The 21,555-nt window shown below is 35.9% G+C and overlaps 1 protein-coding gene across 6 annotated transcripts in view; it reads left to right on the forward strand.

Annotated features, from left to right (window-relative positions):
* The window catches only part of CDH18 (cadherin 18), a 409,491-nt gene that overhangs the window by 82,284 nt on the left and 305,652 nt on the right, over positions 1–21,555 (forward strand). For all 6 annotated transcript variants that reach the window (XM_065667566.1, XM_065667565.1, XM_065667567.1 and 3 more), the window contains exon 2: positions 9,803–9,888. The gene's annotated coding sequence lies outside the window, so the exon portion shown is untranslated. The remainder of the gene's footprint in view (positions 1–9,802; positions 9,889–21,555) is intronic.

Here is a 21,555-nt window from a genome sequence, read left to right on the forward strand (position 1 = left end):
TTCAAACCATCTCAGATTCATTATATTCCCCTAATCTGTTTAGCAGCCATAGTCTTTTTCCTGTGACTGACTTTGGAACAGAGCAAGAACAGTTTTATCACTGTGTAGTCTACATCCTGCCTATGTTGTTTTCCTACAAGTTTTGCTTAAATAATATGAAACACAGTCTTTGTATGCATAGATTTGTGAATTTGTCTCCCATGGGTTACACTGATGAGAAAACTATTTAATAAATACTTAACAGTTTTATATTTTGTTGTTGTCAGTCCATCCCTACAAGCAGAAGGTCAGGCAGAAGTACCAGGAGCACTGCATGGATAAACAAAGAACTCCTGGGCAAACATAGACACAGAAAAGGAAGCTTACAGAAGGCAGAAGCAGAGACAGACCACCTGGGAGGAATATAAAGGCACCGTTTGAGCCTACAGAGGTGATGTTAGGAGGGTCAAAGCCCAAATGGAATTGAATTTGGCTAGTGATGTCAAAAGACAAGAAGGGCTTCTGTGTGTACATAAGTGACAAAAGGAAGACTAGGGAAAATGTAGGCCACACCCACTGCTAAAGAAGTTAGGGGACCTGGTGACATGGGACATAGAAAAGGCAGAGGTTCTGAATATCACCTTCTTAGTCTTTACCAGGAAGACCAGCCTTGAGGCCCCATAGATAGAGGAGTGGCTGGAGCAAATAAAGTGTACCCATGTTGGAAGAGAATCAAGTCAGGGAATACTTAAGCAAACTGGACATACATAAGTGCATGGAGCCTGATGGGAAGTCATGTTTGACCAAACTGATAATGGTACATGAGGAAATTGTCTTGGTAGATGAGTGTAGGTGCATGGATGTCAGCAAGGCTACCTAGGCTTCAGCAAGGCTTTTGACAGTGTCTCGTAAGATTTTCATGGAGAAGCTGATAAAGTATGGATTGGATGAACAGACAGTGAGATGGTCTGAAAACTGTCTGAATGGCTGTGTCCAGAGCATGGTGGTAAGTGGTATTAAGTCTAGTTGGAGGCCAGTCACTAGTGGTGTACCCTAGGGGTCAACTCTGTGTCCAGTCGTGCTTAGTGTCTACATTAATGATCTGGATTATGTGGCAGCGTACCCTCAGTGAGTCTGCAGATGACGCACAACTAGGAGGAGTGGCAACAGGCTAGAAGATCATGCTGCCATCCAGCAGGACATGGGCAGGATGGAGAAATGGGCTGACAAGAACCTCACCTGGCGATGTTAAAGACCAGGTCGGACAGGGCCTTGAGCAACCTGGCCTAGTGTAAGGTGTCCCTGCCCATGGCAGGGGTGTTGGAACTAGATGATCTTAAGGTCCTTTCCAACCCAAACCATTCTGTGATTCTAAGTGTGAAGTTCTCTACCTGGAGAGGAACAGCCCCAGGCACCAGGGTATGATGGGGGGTGACCAGCTGAAAAGCAGCTTGACAGAAAGGGACCTGGGGGTCCTGGTGGAAATGAAGTGAAGCACCAAGAAGCCTGCTGGTGTTCTGGGCTGCTTTAGGAGTGTTGTTACAGATGAATTGTGTACCCTACGCAACAGATTTGGACAACCCAACTAGACAGATCAATGTAAAAAAATGTGTACAGACAGATACAAACAAATATAAAGCCAACAGATAAAAGGGTGCAGGACTAACATATAAAGCTTATCTGGGGAAGGAACACACAGAATATTCCATTGGTCACAGAAGCAGGCTGGATTCATTTGGTATGGAATAATGGAGTGTTTCTCCAGGAGTAAAACAAAGCTATCTTAAATGTAAAGATTAATAAGATTGTCTCTCTCAAAAAGTTTTATAATTTAGTGGGGTTGTTTGCTTTAGTTCTAGTTTTGGCTTATGTTTGGGGGGGGGGGGGGGCGGTTCGAGTCCATCCACCTTAATTTCTTCCAAACAAGTCAAGAGTCCTTCCCATTACAGGCAGGATGCTTACTATATAAGCACTGTACCACTTCAGGCTTGCAGTTTCTTGAATGGGAAGCAGTTGACAGCAGTACTGTGTTGTTTTCTAGTTGCAAATCTGTGTGTGCTCTTATAAAAAAAGTTTGAATATATCAGATTGAAGGAGACCATTATTTTTAATCAATTTTTTTAAACATTAAGGTTTGACTTACATTTAAGCCTTGAAAAGAGTCTTTTTATCTGTCAGAAAAAATAGTCATCCTTTGACTGTAATATACTGTTGAATGTGGTATGCTTGAAACTTCAGGAGTAGTCCTCTAGTATCACCTTACAGAGATCCTGACAATTGTCTGACCCCTTAATGAGCCAAAGAAAAAAAAAAGCTGCTGTTCACATTTGATTGATAGGTTAGAAAGCTGAGGCAAAATCTGCCTGAACTGCCCATGATCATACAGCAGTACGTGATTTATCAGACTATTAATCAGTGAGTTCTCTCACCTCAAATTGTGTTCCAGTTGGCAGAGAAGTCTTTTCATTTCCTCTTTACATTTTTACTTACAGTATTTTGGGAACTGAAAGAAGACTGTAGTCGCAGCTAAAACTCAGCTGGGGAAAACAAAGCATTTCTCTGATGTTCTACTGCAAGCACTGTTGTATCCCTGTTTCTTAATTTTTACTCCTAAGCCAGACTAGCTGGCTGTTCTGCTCTCCTGATACACAGACAACTGCAGTTAGCACTGTACACTCAATAAAACCTTCAGTTGTTTCAAGTCTTTTCCCCTCCCTCAAGACATAGATTGTTTTCAGCATAGTCAATTTGTGGGAAATAGAAAATTGTTTTGAAACCTCACTGAACAGACTGAGACCCGATTATGAAGAAAAGATTGTATGCCAGTGTGTAATTTAGAATATGCTGTGGGACTTTTTGTGAGCTCAGAAATTGTCTTCTAAGTGGTGGCTTAAAAATACTGTTTGCTTCCTTGATCTTGGGATATCTTTTTTTTATGTGAAGGACATCATCAGACTTCAAGCAGTCTGAAGGAAAGCAGAGCCTTTACTTCTGTATATCCAAGGGGAGCTATCTGCTGTCACTCTGGATTGACAGGAAAATAAGGTCACACCAGTTTTTCCTTTCACTATCATTCACTGAAGAAAATTTATGGTGCTGCTAGGGTGAACCTAAAGCTGTTCCTCTGCTTTCTGTTTTGTCCTGTTTCTGCTTAATACGACTGTATTCCTCTTTCTTGTGTGTTCACTTTTTAGTAAATCTGATTTTCTCTGAGTGCTAGACATCTAGTTTTGTCCTTTTGGTAATATAAATTAAAATGTCACTGCAGCCAGAAATCTGAGACTGTTGTCTGAATTGAGAGTAAGTCATGGTGAGACTTGTCTGGAATTTTAACAAGAGAGTATATTTGTGTCAGACAACACAACTTTGCTAAAGCAAGCGACACTGAATTTGATTAAATTTTGTTTTGGGAAAGTGCAAAACATTCTGATAATAGAATTATTGAATGTTATTCTGACTTTGTTACTAAACACGTAAGGTATGTAAAAATAGAATAGTTAATTGTAGGTGTGCGCTTGTATCTATAATGCACACAAGGTGTAAATTGACAAGAAGCATTTCAATAAACTTCTCATTTATTGAGAAGTTTATATTACTAATAGTTTGATTGTTCCCTCACACTGACAATATTTTTTACTGTAAATTTTTACTTTAGTTAGTTAGATAAGTGCAAATAATAGAAATTAGATGCTATTCAAAACATTAGAATATATTTTTATTTTTCTTTTTTCCATCTCTTTTTATGATTTTTTTTTTTTTAATTAATTAAGATCAGGGGTTGAGTTGTGCTGAATGAATGAACAGTTTCCATTTACAATGAGTTGCAAACAAAATCACTACAAACTGTTGGGGGTTTTGTGCATTGAAAGGTTAATTGGTAAGACACAACTATGATTTATTTTGGCCAGAGATTTAGCTGACTGATTATGTTTTCCTTGTAAATAAGATGTAATGCTTTAGTAAGTGAAGGGTCACTTTTTACAATGGAATTCTAATGTGGTCTTTAAATGCTGTTGCTAATGTGTATACTTACAATAAGTAAGTACCGGGGAAATGACCTTAGCACTGTTTTAGTAAATTCTGTCATCCTTACAGGTACCTGTTGTGTATACCCACATTATGTTTCCACATTTTTACTACCCAGGGATCTTTGGATAGACTATTAGGAATTGTTTTGATAGTATGGACTTAAATGGTTGTGTAATTTCTTTTAAGAAAATTGATGTGAGGATGGTATTTAGCATGCTTTATTCCGGTCTTGAAATCATAAACGATTAAAATGATGAAGGAAGTAAAATAGAGATGTCTGTAAAACTAGAGATAACATTTTTTAATTCACTGTTTAGAACTGATTTATAAACAGTAAAATGCCATTAAGGACTTAAAAGAGTAAGCTTCTAAGACTTCTGTCATGTTTTGCCTGCTTTTGTTGAGAAAAAAACAGTATCATGATCATGTTTAGTTGCTACTTTATTAAAGATTTATTTGCATTTCCTTCCTTCACCCTCCAAGTCTTTTCTCCTATCCATACCTCTGAGTATAAATCTGAGCCTGTGTATGGGAACAAAACAGAAAAATCAATGCAGTTTCCCTTGGTACAAATAGGAGTGGTAGCAGAGATGGAATGGCCACCCAAATTTGAGGCAGAATTCTGGCTGAGGCTTTTTGTTCTGTCAGTGAATAACTGCACTGCTCTTTACTCAGGGGTGATTGCCTGGCGGTACATGGTTTCCTCATAATTTGGTTCTTTAATTGAGTGCAAGGAAAAAAAGAGTTCATCATAAACTGGAAGAAAGCAAGGCTATGTGTTTGGCAATGAAAGAACCGGGTTCTGACAGATCTAATACAGATTTAAAAAAATATTGTAGGAAATGCATAATGCTTACCTAACTGATTTCTCTGAAAAAAAAAAGGAGTGATGCCTTAAGTATTTGAGGCTATAAAGTATAAATACTTTTTTAATACTTTCAAAGTTTTTATTTCTCCTCAAAATGTGGTTACTATTACCGGTCCACTTGATTTTCAGATTCCATTTGAGCTGCTGCATACATGGTTTTCAAGAACCTCTTATTTACTCTTTCAAATCATACATATGCTTCAGTGATATAGTGACATTTATATTCACCAACATTTTATCCCAGACCTCATGTACTTAGAGCTTAATTGGTGTAGTGGTATTGCTAATTTTCATATTTTCTGAGTATTTCTAAGGGTCTTTACAGAAACAGGTATATGAGAAAACACCTTTAAGATTGCCTTTTCAGAAGTGAGCAGAAATATTACATTTGTTGAAAGATGAGTATGTGTTTGGTTGATTTGCTCTTCACAGTGAAGAGAAATGCTGCTAAATATTTAGGATTCATTAATGGATACTACAGGTAAAACCCTGAATGTTGCATTCATTTTCAGTCAGGAAGTAGGAGTGATGGCAGTTTTCCATCTTGGAGACTTCCTTGGTTATAGAGATCAAATAGTAGTCAACTGGGTTTTGCCCTATATAGTAAAGGTCCTTAGTTATAAAATCTGAAATAAGGGGAGTAGGGTTGGTGGGGGTGGTGGTGGTGGAAAGAAGATGCATCACAGGTTACTTAACTTGAAGCCTGAGCTGCTTGCTTGGAAAAAGTAGTTATCAAGGTGACATTTTGTAGTTACTTATAGTCTGTGGAACTATGACTATTGATCTCTTTTGGAAAACAAAGAAACTCAAGGTGCTAAAGCTGTCTTTTCTTTTTCGACTGTTGTCAGCTTGGGGAAATCCTTTTCATCTGGGTACTATGACACAAACACAAATAGTAGCTACCAGTTCACATTCATGATGTTTTAAACAAACTGAGCCTTAATGAGAAAGTCAATAACACTAATAACTAGTGACATTAGTATGTCCTCAAGTTATCGAAATTATAAAAAGGTGGTTAGTTTACTGATTAAGTTTGCTATCTTCTGTTTTTTTGTTTGGTTTGGGGATTTTTGAAATCTTTTTTCCATTTTGTACAGATAAATAAATTTATTATTAATTTAATCAGCCTGTCCTTTTTCATGGTAGTGTTTCTAAGTTGGAAGCCAGAACTTTGCATTTCACTCGACACAAAACAGTGGAAAATCTGCAAGGAAAGTTTGTGGTTTTCTTTTTGTTTCTGTTTTGTGTGGTGGTTTGTTTTTTGGTTTTTGTTTGTTTTTTTTTTTTAATGAAAATTATTATTTCATAGAATACTGTCACTACCACAATGATGAGAATTGAACTTACATGTGTCTATACCTCATAACACAACATCACTGACCCAGTGATGTTTCTGTGTTTCATGAATAAACTGTTCAGTTGTTGGTTTTGCTTTCTTAAAAAAGTAATTTTTTCTTACTACAGACTTTGTAGTAGAGATTTCCCTTTAAGAGGGTAGGGCTCTACGTGCTGCTAAATTCAAGTTCTTGAATGTTAAATTAGTGATTCTTTATAACCTTGCACACAATTGGGCACTACAGGAATAAAACACTGGAGAAAGCAAACCTAAAGCTGTGATATTGGAAGAGCAAAGCTGATAATTAGAATCATAGAATAGTTAGGGTTGGAAAGGACCTTAAGATCATCTGGTTCCAACCCCCCTGCCATGGGCAGGGATGCCTCACACTAAACTGTGCCACCCAAGGCTCTGTCCAGCCTGGCCTTGAGCACCAACAGGGATGGAGCATTCACAGCTTCCCTGGGCAACCCATTCCAGTGCCTCACCACCCTCACAGTCAAGAATTTCCTCCTTATATCCAATCTAAACTTCCCCTGTGTAAGATTTAACTCGTTACCTCTTGTTCTATCACTACAGTCCCTAATGAAGAGTCCCTCCCCAGCATCCCTATAGGCCCCCTTCAGATACTGGAAGGCTGCTATTATAATATGGACCTTCAAATATCTAGAGGGACTAGACTAAATTGATGGGTTTCTTTCAATCTGGTATCATGAGAATAAATATATATTTCTTAAAATATCTGACAAATACAGATTCATATAGTACTGAAATTGTGGCTCTTAAAGCAGAATAGAGAAGAAAACATCAGGTTTCAGAACTGTGAACAAATACATGAACAACAAAAAGGCCAACTTAGTAGGAGCCTTTAAAATATCTAAACAAAAAAATAAACCCCGAAGAACCAATGAACTGAAGTCAGGAGAAAAAGAAACAGGAAAAAAAGCAAAAACAAAACCCCCAAAAAAGCAGACTGAAAGAATTGGACATTTTCTCAACTCTCAGCAAAAAACATAAAATCAATAAATCTGATTAAATACGCTGCCTAGTTTAGCAATACGAAGGTATAAGGATTTGTGTGAGAGACTACAAACAACTTTTAAATGTGTGCTGTTGCTCAGTGAAGCATGTTTGAAGACTTCTTCTAATTTAATGTATCTAAATAAGAAAAAGAAAAGAAATTGAAAAAGAAAGACGAAATTAAGAAAGAAAGGATGTGTTGCCACTTTTCACTTAAACATTGATTAAAAGTGATTCATTTCAGCAAGAGTTATTTTCACCACTTTCACTCCATTATCTAATTTTCATTGTTAAAGCACTCAGATGAAAATAGCCCTTGAATGAAGACATATCTGTTCAGCTTGGAATTACTATCTCAGAAATTGTTATCAAAAGGAGCAATATGAAAAACTATGTGAGACTCTATTATATTACCATTTGAAAAGTAATACAAAACTCAAGTCAAGGACACTTTGACTTACAAATATTTATTCATCAAGATTTGGCCTTAATGGTAGCAGTGTGATTATTTTAATTTTACGATGCTGAAATACAGTTTCCTACCTCTTAAAGAATCTTACATGATAATGTGATATATGCCACTTCTTAGATCTTATTGTGAATGCTGATGCCTTGTTTTAGTTTTGATATCGTGCATTGGCTTTTGTGTGTACAAATTCATGTATATGTTATTATATACTTTTTTTTTTTTTTTTTCTTTTTTTGAGAACTACTGAAGTAAAGAACTTAGAACCAGCTGTTTTCAGAAATTAGTTTTCTTACTTCTTTCCGGCTCGCTACATGATGGCTTGTGGGTATTTTGGCTTTGTCTGTCTTCTATAACTTGCCTTTGAATACCACCTTCATTACTTTTTTCCACATTGCATTGAGGTTTCATATGACACAATCATCTTCCAGAGACTGGTTCACTTAGTTTTGGTATCCTTGCATGCCCTTCAAGCAAGCTGTGTTCTGAGTTGTGTTTTAAATATCCTCGATTGTGTTGGTACAGATATACAAAGTAATTTGAAGTAAAAACTCAGAGGGTGATAAAGATAGGATGAGTATTTTGAAGCGAAGCTGAGAAGTTGTCATGGTTTAACCCCAGCCAGCAACTAAGTACCACACATCCACTTGCGCGCCCCACCCCCAGTGGGATGGAGAGAGAATCAGAAGGGTAAAAGTGAGAAAACTGGTGGGTTGAGATAAAGACAGTTTAAGAGGGAAAGCAAAAGCTGCACACACAAGCAAAGCAAAACAAGGGATTCATTCACTACTTCTCATTGACAGGCAGATGTTCAGCCATCTCCAGGACAGCAGGACTCCATGAGATATAATGGTTACTTGGAAACACAAATGCCATCAGTCCAAATATCCCTCCTTTCCTTCTTGTTCACCCAGCTTTATGTGCTGAGTATGAAGTCGTATGATATGGGATATCCCTCTGGTCAGCTGCGGTCCCTTCCCCAGCTTATTGTTCATCCGCAGCCTACTAACTGATCGGGTGTAAAACGTAGGAAAGGCGTTGGCTCTGTGTAAGCACTGCTCAACAATAACTAAAACATCACTGTATTATCAACACTGTTTTCAGCACAAATCCAAAACCTAGCTCTATTCTAGCTACTGTGAAGAAAATTAACTCCATGCCAGCCAAGTCCAGTACAGAAGTTCAATTATTAAAAGCTAAAAATGCAAAGGCCAATTTGTTTCTATATGTACCTATTATTTTTCTTTTAAGTTAATAATAAAGTTGTCACTTTGTAATAATAAAAAAAAAATCTTGGTTATTATTTTTCCAAGGATCTGATATCCCATGTTTTCTATTTTAAACTGATATATCAAAAAAAAAAAGGTTTGTCAACATTTTCTGAGAAAAAAATCTACAACTTTCTGACAATGATAGTGACTGCAGTAGCTTATCTCTGATTTCTCTTCGTAGCATGTCCTACTTCACTACTTATACACTCCACGTGCAATACTAAAAGTGTGTAATGAGTGTTATGATGCACCTTGGGGCTATGCCTCCTGATTTTTACATGGTTACAGAAATAAAAGCAAAATGTAATAAGTAATTTTGTTTTGCCTTTTTTTTAAGTTCTCTTCAGTAAATCAAACATGATGACATGCAAGAGTGGGAGGTATGACAATTCAGTAACTACTCTTGCTACATTTTACATATCTTTATAATATTATTTTTTCTGTAGAATCTAAATGAGTGCATATTTTTAGACTCTTAAAAGTTTGTGGTAAATGATGTCGACACATTTTATTTTAGGAATTTGTGAAATCATAGTTGCATACACATCTGTTGAAAATCTGCTAAGGATTGCCTTATAGGAGCATTTTTACATAGTGCCCTATTTATGAGCTTCCTTGCTGATTGCATTTTAAAAGAATGTCTCCCTGCACAGATGACATTCAGTTTTCTAATTTGCTTTTAATAAGGCAATCCTTTTCAGAAATTTATTTGCTTAAGATAATGAGGTAGGATTATAGAGGAATTAACTGCACTGCTATTATTTTTTTTTTTTTTCCTTGGGTGTAGGCTTGTGATTTCATTTTGAAAATAAGCTGAGATTTATTTTTCCTAGGCTGCACAACAAAGTCAAGACCAGAAGACAAAAAAGCAGCGGAGGTAGTAATTCCTTGGAAGAATTAACACAACAGTGTCTTTGAGGTATGTTTGTTTTGGAAATGCTGTTAATTATTTACTAATCTTGCTGCTAAGAGTAGCAGTGCATGCTTTTGAATATAGGTGACTTTTTCACATCTTCAGATGTAGGTCGATTTGGAAGGAAACTCCAAAACAGACTTTTTTTTTTTTTTCTTTTTTGATAAACATGGAAATTAGTTATAAATTTTCTTCTCTCTTATCTGACACTTTCTGTCTAGAAAATTAGACATAGCCAGATGCAAAGCTATAAACTCTAGAGTTTCTCTGTTATTTCTGACTTCAATTACTGTGAAAATTTTCCAGTTAAGAATGTTCTAGATAAAGCTGTAAACACTTTCCTTTTTGTAAATAATACAGATTTATCTGTTCTCCGTACAAGAAACATTTCTATCAGCTCGATGTAAAGAAAAGCACGATGCAGAAATAAATTGCAAACAATAGGGGAGACAGCAGAAAGTCATCAGTAGGTAGACTGAATAACAGAGGCTACACTAAGGATATCCACCATTGCCTTTCCACTGGTTTAAAATTAGCCTATCCAACACTGTTCCTCAGTTACAAAAATTGTTTTAACTCAGTAAGTTGGATTCCACTTTTGAAAATTTAGTAAAGCTTGTGGTGTACCAAGTAAATGGAGTTGATGCTAATTTCATTTTAGGTCTAGCTATCACTTAGCACATTCAGGAGTATTAACAGGGCAAATTATGGTCTTCATACAGTCAAATAGACTGGGGCCCAGAAACGCTATTTCTAGTACACTTGGGAAGTGCTAGTGTGTAGGTTAACTTTTCTGGAACATGTTCCAACCCTAGTTTTCTCTTTCCTTCAATATATCATATTTCAAAGAAAAAGTGTTTTTTTGTTTTGTTTTGTTTTTGTTTTTTGTTTTTTTTTTGTTTTTTTTTTTGTCTTAGAGGAGGCATTTTCTCACAACAGTAATATTCAAGTTCAGCCATCTTTGGTTTCTTCAGAACCCACCTGAAGCTCACTTCTTTTTGCAGGAGATCTACCTCACCAGCATAGACTGCTGTCTTTTCTACATTGCTGTCAGATCTGTGCAGTTTTATTCATGTTTGACTTGATAGACCATGTAGAAGTTTTGGCTAATGACAGAGCCGTTTCATGTTAAGTAATGACTTGACATTACTTAACATGAGATTAAGTAATGGCTTGTTAAGTAATGCAGGTGTAGGGGATACGTCCTTTTTTGTCTAAAAGTTTATTTGCTGGTATAAAAAAACTTTAACTGTTAGTTTCTTTTTTCCTCAAAGTCTATATTTATTTCAGCTTTCCTTAAAAACTACCTCCCTGCCCAAGACTTTTGACTTCTTTATTTTTCATTTGCTTTAGATGTTTAATAGAAGATTTTCAGCCTTTGGGTTTGAGAAGTTGAGCTCTGTAAACTATCTTTGTATAATATTATTCACCGTGAATACATTCAGAACACCTTTCTTGACTCCTAGCGTTTGTAACCACAAATACCTCTCTTTCAATGTCAGTTTTGTTTTCTTGGAGAAGCAGTATTTGAACTACTGTAACGACGAGAGAGAAATCAGCAAATATATTTTCACATTTAACCTATTACTCTCCTATCTGACAGCATACCTAAATTTTATATTGGAATTTAAAAATATTGCTGGATTTTTTATGAGGTTCTACACATGAGCCAGTAACATCTGAGAACAATGCTTTTTAAGAACTGAAAAATCTGTGTTGCCTTTTCATGACTCCCATTCAGACGCATACTTGTTCCTCAGGGCACAATTTGTCTCGCAGATTGTATTTGATTTGTAGTCTCAGGGTAGAAGCTCAGAGTATCAGTGTTAAATACAGAAGCATATTATGGCAATATTTTTATATTCAGCCATTAGCAAAAACATATAAAGAAAAAAGGATCTCATTTTACTTGGTCTGCTGAAGCAAAACACCAAGTCAAATATTTAATCGGTATGTTTAGCTTCGTATGTATTTGTGAAGTTCATATACTTTTTGCCTAGCCTGATCCCTAAACGTACCTGTGCAGTTTTTGTTATTATATAATTTTTCAAGCCTATATAAAATCTTCACTTTCTTTCGGTTGTGGAGACATAATTGTAAAGTACCAGGAAAAATTTCATATATTATAAGGAAAAAAGAAGCAAAACATGTCTCATTCAACCTACCAGACTATTTAATCTTCTTGGGTTTAGAATTTCTGTCATTCATAGAGTTTTGTGGTGGCCAGGTTACCATGTGACTTCCAAAGGATTTCAAGTGGATTATTTAATACGCAGTTCAATATTTTGGACACTTTATGGAATGTTGTAATAGTCAGGTACCTGAGTGAATTCGGATTTCTTGGTAATGGTGGTTTCCATGGTAAACATAGTCCTTGGTGGTAGAGGGGACTCTTGACTTTCTCATGTGAAAACCTTTATGTTATATAACAAACAGAGAAAAGGAGAGATAATTTTTGTAGCCAAGAATTGTTCTCATATATATCTATATATATATATAGATATATAATTATCTCTCTATCTCTATATATACATACATATCTATATGTATATGTATTTAGATGTACACATACATCTTATATCTATAGATATATATCATTACCTATCTATATATATAGATATATCTATATAGATAAATATAGATATATGGATGTGTATAGATAGATATATCTGTATGGATATATAGATGTATAGGTATATAGATATGTAGGTATATAGTTATATAGTTATATAGATTTCTTTCCTTCCTCAGAGTCTTCACATTAGACTTTAAAAGATGATTTTATGGTTATCTGAACTTGTACTTTAGTATTTAGTCCTGGTCATACAGGTCTTCTTTAGCAAATAGTGCAAGGAACTACTAAAATTTCATGCTGATACTTTTGAAATTGTCTGCCTTACGAATAAACCCAAATGAAATGAATAAATGGAATCATGCAAATGCATTGAAACCATTCTTGTTCCTAATTAACCTGAAGTATATGTTACTGTTGGCTTACAGAAGCCCTGTACCAGATGTTGAGAGTGAAACATTTGTATGTAGTTTATATAACTGGTAGTTTACTCCATGCGTAGTAGTCCAACTTACATTTGTCTGTCCCAGGCACTTAAGAGAACATAAGATGTTCTCCGAAATGCAGAGCTCAGAGACTTTTTGAACCCTTAGGCTTCTCTTTGCATGATGATTTTTGATATCCTGGCAACTTTCAGAGCAGGACTTGTGGAAAATGAAAAAAAAAAAAAAAAAACAACCAAAAGAAAACAAACCCAGTGATTTAATTTTACTTCTCTAGATTTAGAATGAAGTTACCTGATATTCCCAGTAGTCCTGTGCGCATATTGTCTTTATATACAGCTATACACACACAAAGCATACTGCGTACAGTTTTGCTATAGTACAAAATGCATTCTGAAATCTTTTGATGTGTCTATCTTTTAGAAATGAATATATGAAGAATTTATACACAGAGCACCCTAAATATTTATAACCTTCTGTACATCTGTATAAAAACCTGATTTGATAAATGCAAATGGATGTTTCAGAGCTACCTCATCACATACATATATTCGTGATGGGGCTAAAGAAACTCACCTTTCTTGCAAGTTTGAAATGCAGAACTGAGATTCAGCATTGCTGGATGCTAGCCTCACTTTTCAAGATACAAACTCAGAAATGAATTGCCTAAAGAAATGGACTCTTAGTCAATTGGATTTTAGCCTCCCTTACTATTCTGAGAATAACTGGCATTTTGCTTCTGTGAAAATTCAGAAACATCACAGAATGTTTTGAGCGTTTTGTCAAATTAAGTTGAAAACCATTTTAAAGCAGGAAATTGGTAGAAGGTTATCAAAAAAGCCAAATTAAAATCTGATTATATAAAAATGGAATATTCTGAGCTTTTAAAGATTTTCTGCTCTGAAAGTAATTTTAAAAACTGAAATAATATTGAAAAACTCTTTCACAAATCTGTATACCTGGCTTCAGAATAAGTATAAACAGACCAACATTTTGCTTTCACTAAGAGGCTTTGATTACATTTGAGCTAATGGTGTAAAACACAGAAGCAGTAATCAGAAAATTATCACCATGTATGTCTTAAAAATTTATTTTGGGACCGTTTCAGATTGATTGTGTGGGTCAGGAATTTCTATTAGTTTGATTGCATAACACCCATAATGCACAACTGTTCTTGGAAGTTATGTAAACAGTAGATATTCAGCCATCTCATCCAGATATTTTTGAAGCATTTAAAGTAAATTTCTAAACATAAGATCAAAACTAAAGAGCCAAAGGTCAGTATTTATTGTCAGCAGTCTGGACTAGAAGGTAGTTTAGTTGAAATATGTCTGTAGCTGCTTTTGTGCAACCATTCTTATTCAAAAGTACAAACCTGATGTATTTTGCCTGTCTTTTTGCTAAATTAATCTCAGCTTCATATAGCATGTGTGCTTCCTTTTCATATCATAAAGAAAATGGTTGGATACTCATCAGATTGTTTGCCAGTGTGAATTCAGTGGCATGTAGTTTCTGCTCTAGAACTAAATCAGTGGAACTACAGCTGAGGATTGCACAAGAAATGTGACAGCTTGAGGAATCAGGAGGAAGGTGAGGAATTAATTGCATTTATCGCTTGGGTTGAAGGATGTGACTGAAGATTCCTAATTGAAATGGCCAAGCTGCCAACCTATGTTTAGAGAAGGCATATCTGCATGCCAGGGTATCAGGGCACCACGTGACCACAGGCTGGTATGGCCATGCCCTCTCCTTCCTCACAGGTGAAGTCCCACTGCATCAGGGCTGAGGCAGCTCCTGAGGCAGGGCCAGGTGAACCAGGGCCCTGGCAATTGGCAATGGTGGGCAGCTGCAGGAGCCATCCCCTTTGAAGCAGCTTCAGAGTGAAAGATGGTTTTGCTCTTGCATGCATTCTTGCCTGCAAAGCAAGCATTAGGTGTGATCTAATCAGCAAGGGATCAGTTATTTTGTATACAGGAGTTTAATTACAATTGGTTAGCTCTGGCACCTGCTAACCTGCCATTTGTATTTGCACAGTGTTTGCTTTTGTTTGTAAGAATTTATTTAAAATCTAACAGATCCAAAAATCTACTGAAAATTCAGACTTCTGTTGCCAGTTTTCTTATAATCTGTATAATTCAAAATCGCTACTGGTTTTGTCCTCTCCAGTGAAATTCCAAGAAGTGAAACAAAATACTTTTTTTTTTTCCCTTCAGAACACATGGGAGCACAGCTTAACATGTGTCACTAACAGTAGTTAAAAACTAGGACTTAGAAATGCATGGATATCAGTTCTTACCCAAAATTTTAGTATTTCTGTCTTCTGTTAATTCTGTGGGTTTAGTAGCAATGCAAATTATTTTGCACAAAATATCTGATTATCATTTTGATTTTTGATTCCTGCTTCTTGTCGCGTTGGTTTTTTTTATACAGAATCTTTATGAAACCACTAAATAGAGTAGTATAACTCTTTCAAAACACAGATTAAGAAATAATATTGCTTCAGCAAGAAAGAGTAAATGGTATTTTTGTTTCTTACAATGAAATGAGTTTAGTTTTAGAAGACAGTACATTTTGAACAAAACGGTGGTTAAATTAACCTGTAAGGTTGCCTGAACAGGAATACAAACTAACTTTATTTCTTCCAAAGACTCTAAAATTAGTGTCCAGATCTGTCCCACATTCGATGGATTTTTTTTTTCTGCTTATTTATAATGGATCAGTTTTTGAATAGTGAAGCTGATCAGGCCCTGCTCTTGAGATAACGTTCCCAGCCCTCTATAGATAACACACAATTAACTTGAGGGGAAAAGGGGAAAACCAGGAAGGAAATATATGCAATACACAGAGCAACTCTCTGTGTTCTGTATTCTGTGTCAATTTTAATGGGTCTGTAATTAGGTCACAGGACTGATTGATATCAGCACTTAGCTTCCTGGTTGACGTCACCTTCTCCTTCGTTCTCTAATAGGGATTAAGATGTCGACACATAGAAAATTCACTTCCTGGACAGAGAAAAGTAACTAATTAAACCAGTCGTAGACTTCATGTTGGCTGAATTATATACCAACACAGCAATGAAATGGAGACTAACAGGAAGGAAGAGCGCAGGTAGAATGTGGAAGGAGCACAAATACGCTTGCAGCCTATGTGTGTTAAGGTGTTTTGTTTAAAGAAACAATGACAGGACTAGGCTAGGACAGGAACAAACGTGGGTAAAATAACTGTGCATTTCAAATCCTCAGGCAGAAAAACTAAGGCAAAATTTGGGCAAAAAAGCTTTGAGATGAAGCAAGAAGATGGCTATTATACTGCATAGCCAAGCGCACAGAGATTTTGGCATGAGAGGAGATCAGTGGGTGCCCAAAGAACATGCTATTCAAAGAGAGCTTATTAGATGGAAAGAATAAATGAGAAGGGTGCCTTACACATATTTTTACGCATAGGAAGCTGATAAATGCAGCAAAGGACACAGCTTAGAATGGTTCTTCTTAATTTAAAAATAGCTGCCACATTTCAGTCTGAACATACAAGGTTGATCCAGTAAAAAAATGTACAACCCAGCAGTAACCTTTAACTCATCTTTATAAAATGTATTACAATTGAGTTTCTGTACAGCACAGCTGAAAGAGCTTGATGTCATTGTTAGTACTTTTTATTATTTCGTTATCAGGGAGCCTATGCCTTTTTTTCACACTTTCTTTCACTTTCTGGAGGTAAGATTTGCCCCACACTAATTTTCATTTATAAGATTGAACACTTAAAAACACGACTTTTTGAGACTTTAGGATTTTTGGTGTTAAGAACGAAAAACTGAGGAAGTGTATTTTTATGATCTTGCATGTTTTAGGATACATTTGTGCTTGAGAGAGACTGCTGGACGTTGTAAAATCACTTTTACATAAGGGAGGACTACGAGGAACCAGGTCAGATATGTCTTTAAGAACTCACACTGATTGTAGAAGCAGGCTGCAGCAGCACAATAAATATGTGGCTATGAGAGAAGAAGAAAATAAATTTGTTGAGTTTTGTAGTGGACGATACTGGTGCAAAAGTTGAGCTTCTGAGATGTCTGTTACAGTGTGAGTTGGAACTTAGTTCACGTGTGCTACATGTAAAAAGTTTTCTACCATTTTGATGTTATTTACTGCAGGTGGAGTGAATCGTTATACATATATCTGTAGCAAGTAACAGTTGACTATTGCATATGTACTTTAGATAAATTAGGAAAGGTGGAAGAAATAACATTGTGATGCTGATGAGATGAAACAGCCTTTCATCTCATGTATTTGCCATTTGTAATTTCTGAGCTTCATAAAATGCACTGACATTCTGGTTTAACAGCTGCGTTAGTTTTGAAATTACTTCTGTTGAGAGGTCTTAGTGCCAGGTTTGTTGTAGGAAATAGTACTGATGTCCTATGAAATCCTGCTCCTGACAAAATAAAAATCAGATACACAAGCTCTAAGCCAAACTGACACAAAAGCTGTAATGAACAAAATGAATGGCTTATGCGCACTTCATCTGATAAGGGGTAGAAGCAAGATGCAAGGTGTGTCTCAGAGATTTAAAACAAGTAGCTGCATCCATTTTGTTATTATGGCTGGAGTCATCAGAATATTTTTTCCCCCAAGTCTCCTTTCATGCTCACCTTTAAAATAACACTGATTTCAGTATTACCCAGTAGCACAATAGCACATCTGAATGCATCAAGTTTTCCTCAAGCAGAGAAAGCAGAAATTAATTTAAGTAAACCACCTTGGCTTTGCAGAATAGTCTCTTCTAACACTGCGTGTGTTTCTGAGCAATAGGTTTGTCTAGAAATCATTGGTATTATTAAAAAAACCAAACATAGTAGTAGATACTAGCAGCCCTTGACAAATCATCTTATTGGTCATCAGCCAGAGGTTTTATCTTACTTGCTTTCAGATCTAAAACTGTGAGCAGAAGTTGTGCTGTGAGTGAAAGACAGCTGCCTCCCACAGTTCCCAGTCATACAGTAGTTTCAGTGGATAGCCTTTTAATGGGTAGAGGTAAGCCTCAGCCTTCATACAGTCCAATGAGATGAATATAAATATTTGGACATTTCTGTTCTACTCTGAAGAGTTTTACTAATGTGTCATCTTCCCAAGAAGAGCTAGGTAGTGTCTTGCTCTCCCTTCTCTCACTCCTGAAGCACATGTGTGATGAAATGTAGAAATTGTTGATCTTTGACAACCGCCAGTAAATATCCGCTGGTCTGCTCAGGCAAGGTTTTACTCTTCTTTTACAAACCTTTTTATTCAGGAGACCTTGTACCAGTATTTCAGAAATAAATGAAGCAGTCTGTTACTTTCAGGTTCTCTGCAGACTCATGTAGGTTTCTTTGTCTGTATGAGCTTGTAATTTTTTAACCAGCTTCTACAGCAGGGTGGTTAAGGATCCCTTAAAGGATCTTTTTTTTTTTTTGCAGGGATCTTCACTATCCCACTCTGGAACTCCCTTCTCTACATCAGCCCCTCATCCTTCCTTCTCTTTGAGGACTCCTTCTAATACCCCGTGCTCACTCTCTTCTACTGACATTTCTTCATTGTGTCCTTGTTGACTTTGGCCAGTACCAGTGCAGCTCTCCAAAGTGCAAAATCCAGCACAGAGTTTTAGCTCCTTAGCAGCATTTAGCTTTTCTGGACTCGACTGACAACACACTTTGCAGTAGTTGAGACTAATTCTTCACATCAATTTTTCATTTTTTTTCATAGAAGGGTGGATTCTAAAGTAATTGTGTGATCCCTGAGCTGTCTTTCATTAACAGCTTTTACTACCTGTATCTTAATTCATCTCTCCTTGTTGCAAGGAAGATTTTCAAGTTGAAAAAAGTGCATGCCAAAATATTCGCTGAATGTTTTAATACGTTTTTTAAATCGAATGAAACCAGTGATCTGTTCATGAACAGGGTTTTTTTGCACTTGTTTTTGTTGTTTTTTTTTGTTTTTGTTTTGTTTTGTTTTTTTAATAGTTGCAGTGAGGAGCTTCTTATTTCTGTTCTTGTCAGCTTTTTCAAAGTATGTAGGGATTTTTAGTTCTTCATGGTTTAGTTCCTAAAATTCCTCAGCGAGCCTGAATAGGGACACTCAGTGTTCAGCCCTGCAATATACTATATAGCACCAGTTAAATAGTTCTTGAGATTTGGAAGGTGGAAGCCACTGACCCAAGTGCCCATCTTCTTAGTCCCACTGAATTCAACTGGACCTCATGTTTCAGACTAGTAATTGGATACACAAAAGTAATAATTTTCAAAAGGAGACTGATACATCATCCAGATTTGAAAAAAAGAAGAAAAAAAAAAAGCATTATGCATAAAGGGTTTAATATTCTGTTCTGCCACTGGTAGACTTATGTAGTCCCTACTAAAAAGATTTATGCTGAGCATTGGCAGATGATAATGATCCTGTAGTGTAAATCTGAATTGCTAAATTTCACAATAAATAATTATTCATGGGATCTTCCCTAATGTGATGTAAAATTGGTTTTACTCTGGATGTTTAGAGTAAATTAAAAAAAAAAAAAGAAAAAAAAAGAAAAAAAAAAAACAGAAAAGGTTTACCAATGTTTAAAGCATGTCTCCAAGATGATTTATATAGCATCTTAACAGTTGTGACTCTCTTTCTGGGGAAAGGTTGAGTGGCTGTATTTTTGGGGAGACTAATCAATCTCAATTTGCAAAGGATAAAGGAGTATGTTTATAATGCAAGAAGCATAGAAGCATGGATAATAGCATATTACTAAAGTCTATAAGAACAAACATACAGGATTTACCGAAGAAACAGAAGGTCAGTGGTGCAGATGAGGGTAGAAAGTTAACATCCCCAAGACAGCACCTACTCAGGGTTTTGTAGACATAAAGTTTTGCTGCAGAAACATACCTACACTGTTCCTGTAACCAAGCTAGCTTATGCTTTTAACAGTAATTGACAGCTGATAATTGACAGCTGACTGAACATTGTAGCTGAATTGCTCGAAGAAAAGAAGAGTATCTGTCCATCTCAGAAATCTTTCAGGAATGTACTTATTACTGTTTACAGGTAACATTAAAATATTTTTAAAACGACTATGTATTATAGGTAAGGTTCTTGCCAGCAAGTGATGTTTGAGAAAGGGGGGTTGTTTACATCCCTATTTGGTTTTGTGGTTTGGTTTTTGGTTTTTTTCCTTAGTTTGACAACTTTGAGCTTGTTAGTATTCCAGAGACAATGCACAGGCCTTCTTAGTTCCTACTTTCCCAACCCTGCAAATTGCAATGAGGTATTTTGTTTAGAAGGGAACAGAGTTTGAAGGAAGCATGTTCTGATATATTTGTTTATATTAAGTTAGTTGTTTATGAACTTCATGTATAAAGATAACTTCTAATTGAGAAAAACAAAAGGTTTATTGTACTGAAATCTTTTTGTTAGTATTTGTGTATTTTGGGAAGTTTCTCTTTATAAGGTCAGTGATTTTGGAATTTGACAGTAACTGTGTGTTCCATTCAACTAGATTTGTCTTTTTCTTTGTATAACATGCCAGGAGTGTCTGTTTTCATCTCATCTTTTTCAAAGACAGGAACATCTGTACATTCCAATGGGATAGGGGTACAGAGTTAAATAATTACCTTACAGAGCATAAAACAAGTCCAGGGAATTGAAGACCCTGCTGTCAGCAATACTGTTTCATTCTGTCTCATCTGAGGTACTTTGGATTGCTTAAATGATTTTGTTATATTTACTGCAGAGGCAGGAAAAAGGGAAAATAGACGCATACTAAGGAAAACCTCTGAAAGTTAAATTAGCTTAATGAAATCACTTATTGAAAGATCTGTATTATTCTGTTCCTGGAGATCTTTCTGATTAACATAGAATGTCCAGGCTTCCATTCTCATGGTATATATTGGAACAAGGTAAAATTACCCTTCACCAAGGTCTTCCTCAGGTGATCAGAAAATTCTGCAGCATGGTACTTTTTAATTGGCTGTATATTCTAAGTTTTGATAGGTTACATGGTTAATGATCTATCGCTCAAGGAAGAAAAAGTAATAATTTGGTCACAGTCATGTAGTCTTCCAAATCCTAACAGTGTTTCATTGTGTTTCTTCATAATAGAGTGGCTTTAGCAGTTCTAGAAGAAGAAGTTGAAGCTTTGAACACTTACTACTCATCCTTGACATCTATAGATTTCAAGTAGTGTTAAGGTTAAATGGGAGTTCATTTGCACTCTATTTAATTTAGAAATTAACTGCTCCAGTAATTAAATGCAGATCCATGTAATTTAGTAGTAGAAAGAGAAATGCATTAAGATTCCTGATTAGAAAAAAAAGTGTTAACAGAACTGCAAAGCTTATAGAAATTTAGCTGCTGCTTAGGGTAAATTAAGCACTTACTATAGTCCTGTAACATGAAAGAGATTGCTTAAACCCCAACTGACAAATTCTAACATTCATTTTCATCAGCTGTGTGCAAAAAAAGCAAAAATAAACACACATGAAATAATTCAGTATAGGTGTTAAAATTCATACAGATTTCATACCTTTCATAATTTGTTTTGTTAAAGGTTATTATTGCAAATACTGATAAAACTGACATGGATGTTAGGTTATCTCAAATTTTATTTTTTTTAAATGAAAATTCCTAAATTGAACTGAAATAAAAG

The sequence above is a fragment of the Lathamus discolor genome, chromosome 2 (assembly GCF_037157495.1).
Source record: "Lathamus discolor isolate bLatDis1 chromosome 2, bLatDis1.hap1, whole genome shotgun sequence".
In the NCBI taxonomy this organism is placed as follows: Eukaryota; Metazoa; Chordata; class Aves; order Psittaciformes; family Psittacidae; genus Lathamus; species Lathamus discolor.